The sequence below is a fragment of the Triturus cristatus genome, chromosome 4_1 (assembly GCF_964204655.1).
Source record: "Triturus cristatus chromosome 4_1, aTriCri1.1, whole genome shotgun sequence".
NCBI classification, from domain to species: Eukaryota; Metazoa; Chordata; class Amphibia; order Caudata; family Salamandridae; genus Triturus; species Triturus cristatus.
The window spans coordinates 301,807,550-301,816,279 of record NC_140585.1 but is presented as its reverse complement, the minus strand read 5'-3'; the positions used below and the strand labels follow the sequence as shown (position 1 = coordinate 301,816,279).

General features: G+C 44.2%; 1 protein-coding gene across 3 annotated transcripts in view; it reads left to right on the top strand.

Annotated features, from left to right (window-relative positions):
* Positions 1–1,362: 1,362 nt before the first annotated feature.
* Positions 1,363–8,730, top strand: part of LOC146854818 (adenosine deaminase 2-like) — a 516,331-nt gene continuing 508,963 nt past the window's right edge. Inside the window, exon 1 of one of the 3 annotated variants that reach the window (XM_085652178.1) lies at positions 1,363–1,562. The gene's annotated coding sequence lies outside the window, so the exon portion shown is untranslated. The remainder of the gene's footprint in view (positions 1,563–8,730) is intronic. The other 2 variants (XM_085652180.1, XM_085652181.1) reach the window with 2 other exon arrangements.

Genomic DNA, 8,730 nt, shown 5'->3' with positions numbered 1-8,730 from the left:
TGCAAGTTCGTCCAGGGCTAAAGTAAAGAGAGTAAGTATGCATTAGTATCTGTATGAATAAGTGAGGTGGTGTGTGTATAACTGTATAGGTGAGTAAATGGGAGTGTGATAGATTCTTTGCATGACTGACAAGGTGTGTGAGTTACTCCATGGATGAGTTTACAGTGTGTGTGTGTCTGTATAGGTGTATGAGGGCATATGATAGTGTTGTATTGATGAGTGACTGCATGTATGAGTGATTGTATGGGTGAATGAGTGGATGTGTGTGTAGACCTAGGAATCAGTGAGTCCGTATGGAGTAACTGGTATTGGTGTGTCGATGGTTTCGAAAATTGTAGTCTTTATTTTACAGTGGGTGTATCAAAGGTTATATTAGAGTGTGAGGAGGTGCATCAGATTTTCACGTGGATGATGTCATCAGTGATGATTGGCCACCAACACTCCAAACCAGGAAGTGTTGGTAGAACCGAGTCACAAGAAAACAGTAACAAGAAGGTTAAAAAACAAGAAAAGGGGGCAGGGTAGAAACACCCTGACCCCCTAGGCCTGCTCAGGGGATCTACAAAAAGCATTTTTTTTAAATAATTTCGGCGGAAATCGCGTTTGGGTCGTGAATCCTGCTGAAATTAGGACGTTTGTACACTTGTCACATACAATCTGAGTGCAGCTCGTGCCTGGGAGGGTTTGCGAACCCACCGAGGCAATCGATATGAACTTTTTCTTTTTCTAATTTCTGTAGCTTTGTCTAAAGTTCCTATGGAAAATACCATGGGGAAAATGCGTTCTGGGACCCCCCTTTTTTCTCGGCCCCCGCTTGACGAATCACCCGAAACTTTTAAGACAGGAGCTGACCGGAGCGCCCCACTAGTTTTGAAAATTTCGCGAAGATACGTCAAACGACGCCAAAGTTATTGGGAAAACAAAAAATGCTTTTCCTATGGAAACTAGGTCCTAACTCTAACGACCTACTGCCGACCGCCAGTAGGTAACATACATATATATAATGATTAGTCTAATGGATTGTAACATGAGGTAAAAGAACTAGGACAATATGGAGCCTGCGACCTCATCTAACCATATTCGCTTACAACAAAGATCAATTTTCCAGCAGTTACAAGACGAGTTGAGAGTGCAGGAGGGAGAAAATACTTTCTTACAGGGGTTCCTGATTCCTACAGCAGCTTTTGTCACTGTTAGTTTAAGGCAAACAGAACATGCAGAGTCTGAATGCCAATGAGCCATTGATTTGACTGTACCTTTAGGTTGGATTTCAAAACAGGTCAGAGGCAGGTTCATGAGTGATTGAGCAATTGGAGGCGTGCTGCAGTGATTACTCTGCACGAGTCCTGGAGTTTATTTATCAGTCCCTGTAAACAGAGCAGTGACAGAGGACCCGCCATTAATTCCTAAGTTGGGGGTCTATTTTTAATACAACTGGATCCAAAAATTTGCATTTGTGGAGGATTGAATGGTAGCACCTGGTGGCCCATTACTGATGCCAGCAAGATCTTAGCCCATTCATCGAGTCTAAAAACCTCAAGAAACTGCAAATTGGACAAAGGGTAAGTAGACTACTGAATTATATTATGACTGCAGAAGAAAATTGCAATGAAAATACAGTACCTGATAGTTGTTGTTGAAAGTTAGTACAGTGGAAAATTCTGGTTTTGTTAAGTAGCAGGGCAGTAGTCTAGGAAGGAGAAACAGGCTTTATTTACAGTGGTAGTGTAAAAGGGAAGCTAGAAGTGAGACCCTCTGCTCAATTTTAAAACGTCCAATAACATTTAGAAATGAGCCACAAAACTTTAGAAAAAGTGACATTTGTTAGATTGGTTGAAGGACAACTGAACGCTAAATTCTCCTATCTGTTACCCACAACACCAGTGTTCTCAAGGCACACGGATAACATAGATGCAGCAGTTTGCTCTAAGAGAACTTGTTTTTAATCAGCAAAGCAGAACAAGAACATGAGCACTAGAATGCTCTAAGCTTTTAAGTTATTCTCGTCTATTTTAATTATGTATAATTGCCACACTGCTTGCTGTTTGTTTCATTTGCACTAGTGCAAAGTGTTGAAATCGATCCCCCCTTAGCCTAAACTCTCTAAGGGGGGTCTGGCTAAGGACATTAAGGCAGGGGGTCCAGGTGTGAGATGGGTGGCCTGGAAAAGGACACCCTGGGTGAAATATAGCTTGCTAGGATATACATTATTTCAGAATGGGAAATGCGTTAAATGCTGATTACTATTGCTTGCCTTTGGAATGATTCCGTGGGGCCTCCCTGTACCCCTTGTGTACTCTCAGACTGATATCAGAATCCTGCCACACATGCTTGTAGAGCGAGGCGGATTAATCATTACCTAGCCACTGCTTTTGAATCAAGGCTGATTAATCATTGCCCAAGAACTAGTCCTCTTCCCTTTCATCCACACGTGCTAGCTTGGGAGAGGCAAGTGTAAAAAAGGGAGTAACTTGATTACTGAATTGAAATGAAATAGAATTGCACAATGGGAAACCACAAAACCTAGGATCAATCCTAGCTTCCCCGCTTGACCCAATTGTTTGATCCTAGGCAATTGCCTAATTTCACTTTGCCCTCCTTTTTCTTCATTATGACATATAAGAGCACCTTGAAATACATGAATTCAGGATATTTGCTGTACAAACCTCTTGTGTTTGATTTAATAAACTATAATGTTGTCAATGTATAATAACAACCCTGACCACTCAGAAGGTTCCATGTAGCCTCTTAGTTCATTATCGGCATTGCTTTCAGGGTGTGACGAAGCTTGCATATTTCTACAATCATTTTTTAAACAATCAGTTTTAAATAAAATGCTTCTAAATGCACTCATCTATTTTTATGTACTAAGGTGTAACATTTCTGGGTGTTAATTAAATATACTATTTAAATTTTAATTAGACGGTATCATATTTTTACACATTGATTGCAAAATGTATTAAAAATGAATGTGTTCCTAAATTAAGTTTTGCAGGAGATCTTATTTTCTCTTTTTCTTTTAATTTAGCTAGCCTGTAAAAAAACGCTTTCCTGTTTATTTAACATATTTTTAATGTTTAGTGCTTTTTGAAGTAAAAAGCAGTCCTGTGCATTCCGCTGGGCGCCGCATGTGAAGGTCAGGAGGGCTGCATGCCAAAAACAAGCCTTGGCATAGCCAATAGATCTCGCTTTTGGGACCTTATAAGAATTTAGTTATGCAGTACCATATCCTTGGTGCAACAACATCAACTGTTGCATGGCTAAACACTTATAAGGTCCTCAAAGGCGAGACCTATTGGCTATGCCAATGCTTGTTTGTTGTTCTTTTTATTACTGATCCGAGTTGGATCAGCAAGTTAAAAGAAGAAAACGCATGGAAGTGTTTTTTTTTTTGAAGTGCAGGTGGCAGGAGTTGGTGTGGCAACACAGAGTGCAGGTGGGGGGAAGCAATGGGGGTGGACATGAGAAGCAACAAGTGACAACAAAGGAGGGCAAGGGTGGGGGGAAGCAACATGAAGGGCTGGGTGACAAACAGAGAGCGGTGCTGGGAAAGAGAAGCAGGGGGCGAGTGAGCAATGTGGAGTAGGTGAGGGAGAAGCACACAGGCAAAAGCTCAACCGGGGAGGGCACGAGTGAGTGCAACAACATGGAGGCGGGGCAGGGAGAAGCACACACGTAACAGATAACTACACAGACTGCAGAGGGATAGAGGTACATGACAGAGACAGGTGGAAAACACGCACACTCTCATGGAGTGCTTAACCAAAAAGAAAAAAGTGGTGCTTGAAAAGCAGATGGGGTGGGGTCAGGAAATCCAATCAAAAGAGATGGTAAAGAGACTAGGCTTCATGGGAGGGACAAAGACAAAATTCACAAACTGAGACACAAATGAGCTTACAAATGAGAGTGACAGGAGTGCCAGCAAATGGTAAGCAATAGGCAGGCTTCAAGCCCCTGTATGTTTAACCACTAGGGTAAAAGAGAGGCGGTTTGGTGATTGACAAAAGGGGTTTGGCGGCAGAGGCCACTTGAAGACTTGGGTCATTTCTGGCTCGAGGTTACAAAAATCTTAATGACTCAGGATTTGGCTCTGGCCTTCAGTGACTAGCACGCCTCTAGTGTGATTTTAGGTATGTTCAACAAGCTGAAATTTTGAACATCTGATGATTTATTTTGTCAATTCAAGTTATTCATTGGCATCACAATAATCCTAGTTTAAATTACACCGGAAACTTCACTTGCCAATCGTCAATAACATGGTGAATTACTTAGAGCATCTAGGGATACAATTTAATTTAATTTTAGATATTTATAAAGCGCCCAAATCACCCCCAAAGCACACTCCTCACCCTACACTTACACAGGTGCATCACTCACTGAACTCACATGGCGCTCTGCTCACCCATTACTCACACAGCTCACCCTCCACTCACATGGACACACTGGATACCCAGTTATCCAATAGGTACCCCACTCACCCTGCACTCATTTAGAATCACCTTCCACTCATCACTCACAAAGCTAAGCATACATTCACACCACTCACTGTCATCCAGCAATTACAGGGGCAGGGCACACGTTTCACACAGCACACATTAAATTACTCAACACTTGTAAACATGCACATATGTCTACAAATGCACCCACAGAATATCTGCTCTTCCCATAGTACTAGATGCCACAGGGTGGGTGCAAAAGGTAAGAGTGTAATGAGGCTGTGGGATGGAATGGGAAGGGAGACTGGGCTGAGGCTGTGGGTGCGAGATCAGTCTTAGTTTGTGGGAGCGATGCTGTGGTAGAAGAGGGGACAGCAGGCGAAAGCTGCTGGAGGGGGAGCAAGCACCACAGGCTAAGGGTGAAGCACTGCATCTGAGGCTGTGGGTTGGTGTGGGAGTTGACTGGGGACTGCAGGCTAAGGTGTGCTGAGAGTTGGCACAGGCTGTATGGAGCCTTTTGTAGAAGACTGTTAGACCAAACACTGATAAACCAGTGTGCGTTACTACATTTAACACAACGTCGCACCAAATCAGACAGGTGATTTTGAAACACTGGAGCATACTAACCTCTAATAGCTTGAATATTGAGAAACCCCTGTTCTCCTATAAAAGAAGTGCGAACTTGAAAGATATGTTAGTACATACTAGACCGGTGATCTCACCACAAAGAAGACTGTTGGGACCAAGCCAGCTACCTCCAGTACAAGGCCATTCACGGTGTGGCTCTTGCAATATATGCCACCTGACCAACAACTCTAAATCCATTGATGTGGGACTCACCTGCCCATGGGAACAAAGATCACAGACAAACTGTAACTCTGAGGGCGTCATCTACCTCATTACATGTCCATGCAGTAAGCAGAACGTTGGCATGACTAACCGTAAGGTTAAGACACGCATCATGGAACATCGGAGCACAATATGGTGCTTGACGCCCAACACAAAACTCACTACACACTATCTTGAGAAACGCCACACCATCGAAGAGTTAATTTGGACTGTCATTGAGAAACCTGTTTTGAGCCCAGCTGTTGGGGACAAAACTAGAGCACTTGTACTGAGAGAACAAAAATGGGTATACCGCCTCAAAAGTCATCAGGTGGGGCTCAATGACGATATCCCTTGGCATTCTCTCAATATATAATACGTACCCTTCTGACCTCAGGACAACGTACTTATAATCTATAAGATCAGTTTCTCTTATATAACTTGTTGTCCCCATCACACATCCACTGACCTTATATGGCACAGTGAGATGTACCTTTGAAAACACACCCCTCACCTGGTGTTACCAGTAACTACGTCCAATCATTTCACTTGGTGGCACACATAGGCCCTCGGGCAGGAAGGCATCATTGGTCTTATGACCGTAGAACCACAGATAATATGCTGAAGAAGGACGTTCACCCACATGTATTTGGTACAGGTGTACACAGTATTTAAAGGGTGGCTCACTGGGGCTCCAGTTAATCAACAACCTATGCGCCTGTTAAACCTCCTCACCCCTCCATCATGGGTGCCTGTCTGGGAAATGGCACCCTACAATCGGGTATAGAGGTTTGGAATACCAGGTCCACGAATTATAGGGCATAAAAAACTGGTATGAACAATGCTTTTTGAGTGTTACATATTACATGTTTCGTTTATCATCAAGGCGCTTGCAGGGATTTAGCGTAGTCCCTATGTATCGGTATTTACCTCAACATTTATTATCTTAACTTTCCTCCTTTTTCTTTAGCCAAAATCAAGGCTGTCTCTATGACAACCGGACGCGCAGCTCGCTCCGATCTCCGCACCATGCGCACGCAAGGTCAGTTTCCATTTCTCCAAATAGGGCTGGTTTACACGCCTACATTAGCGTGTCGGTCATGTGCCGGGGGACGTAGGCATCCACGCCCCCTCACACGTCACCACGCGTTCCTCGCGCCCCACGTGACCGAAACTATCTGTACTCCGGACAAACGGATATAATTTATAACGGGACTCGCCATTAAACCGCCACTATACTACACCGCAGAGGAAGGCGAGCAACTTAAGGAGAAGCACCACCCTTGTAGTAGTAAGGAGTGGGGGGAGCGATGGGGGCACATACGAGCCTTTATATTTGAGGCTCGATTCACTATGCGAGAGGGCAGTGCTGGGGGCTGTGCTACCTACTTTCTTACCACGCCGGTCTGCTTACTTATACATTGCCGGCATTAACAGACCACCATGATCGGTAGTGTCCGGCTAGGCGACCTCCAATTACAGGACCACGTCGGCGCTAGCAACCTTTGACTTGGCGCCTAATCCCCAGTGTGGTGTGTGTGTGGGGGGGAGAGTTAAGTGTGTTGCGCAACACAACGGTACCTTTATTCTTTCTTGATCAGCCATATTTTTACCATTAAATAGAGGTTGATTATGTTTGTAATACTGGCCCTACACCCACTTTGGGCTTATTGGGGCAACTATGGCCGATATATATATGAGGGGGCTTTACATCTGGATACCCACTTCTTACTGTGTTACTGTATCTAAATCATGCCATCTGGTGATTAATAACATGATTGTCTCTCTCCTTGTGATTTCTCTTACCGTGATAAAGAGTGTGACTAAAGTGGGTCTCTTCTTGCCCACCGCCAGTTCAAACTCAAAATAGGGTGTAACTCGGTGAGTAGGCACGCACCGGACACCTTTTGGGTAGTGTATGGACTGTTTGGACTACAGTATGATGTATGCGACGCTGGTACTGATACTTAGTGAAGACCAACTAGCTGATTCAATTCACGGAACCTCCATTTTTAATGTACTTTGATAACGTGAATACGATGTGTGAGGCACAAATGGTATCCTTGGGGCATTTAATGATACACTAGAGTAAACTCATGTGTAGACAGATTAGTTTACACCTAGCTTGTAAAGTACAAGGGAGAATATTATTCCTGTTTGTTTCTTTTGTTTTTTTCTATCGTTCCCTTTCCCCCTATAGTAATTCAGCTATTATCATAGAGGAAATTCCTCGATACGGAACATCAAGTTTTAGACTTCCTCTCAACTCAACTGGAGGTGAGGGCTGTATAGTACTGGGACAGGTAGAGTCCTGAGGAAGGCCAGCATGAACCTACATGAGGGGCACACACACACGGCCGAAACATGTCGACCACCTGGCAGTAATGGAGGGGTGTTAGGAGCACATTACATCTCCCAATCACCACCATTCTGCAAGTTTTTAACCCTGGCCAGAGGGTACAGGAATAAAGTCTTAGGCACAGTGACACTTCCGAGCTAGTTTTAACTCACATCACACTGCACTTTCACTACCGTCGTTCCCAGCCACTGTGAAATAAATTGTTTCTCTCTGTGTTGTATTGTCTCCCCCCACCCTTTTGCTCAACCCCGTGTGTGGCTACGCAGGTGTGTATTGTAAGCAGCCCTATGATGAAGCATGTCACACATTTGTGTGAGTGAGGGCAGTATTCGCACACATAGCACATGCCATCACGAGACACAGACATTTTATTACTCCCTACCCCTTCTGGGGTACCAGTGGACAGACCTGCTTTTGTTGCTTCTGAATCCACAATGTACACCAGCATTTGAAGCTATTGGCCTGCATAGTGGTAGCGCACTGCTGGGCTGCTACTGGAGGGGAGCTGGAGTGGGACTGGGGAGCTGGTTATGGAGCAGTTGGGGAGAGTGAACTGAGGCTGTGGGCTGTTAAGGAAGGAGTGGGTGTTGGCAGGAGGCTTTTTGGACATCCACCCACAGGCCATGACTGCAGTAAACAGCACATCCATTGTTGTGCCTGAAAGGGTGGGTGTGTCTTCTGCATGTCATAAATGCTGATGGGGAAGTAAAGACATAAAGAGGCTCAGATGTCATTGTGCTGTATGCAGCAGCCATTTTAATGAAGGACAAACCGTTATCTGCAAGCTCTATTAAAAAATACTTCCACCAGTCATACTGCTGCCCACTCAAGGAGCAATACTCTTAGCCAATACTTTCACATCATGGTTGACGGGTCTTCCTCTTGAACACTGCCATCATTACCTTTTAATGGGACAGTCATGTTAGATAAGGTAACAACCCTAAGGAGCCAATAGGAGTGCACCAAACACTTTGGGCCTGATCCATAAAGGTAAACTTTGACCTAATGCACAATTCACAAAGGTACACTTAGACTTCAGGTCTACGTTTACCTTTGTGAATTGAGCTCTAAGCTTTCAGGTCTAAACTTAGACTTCATGTCTAAGTT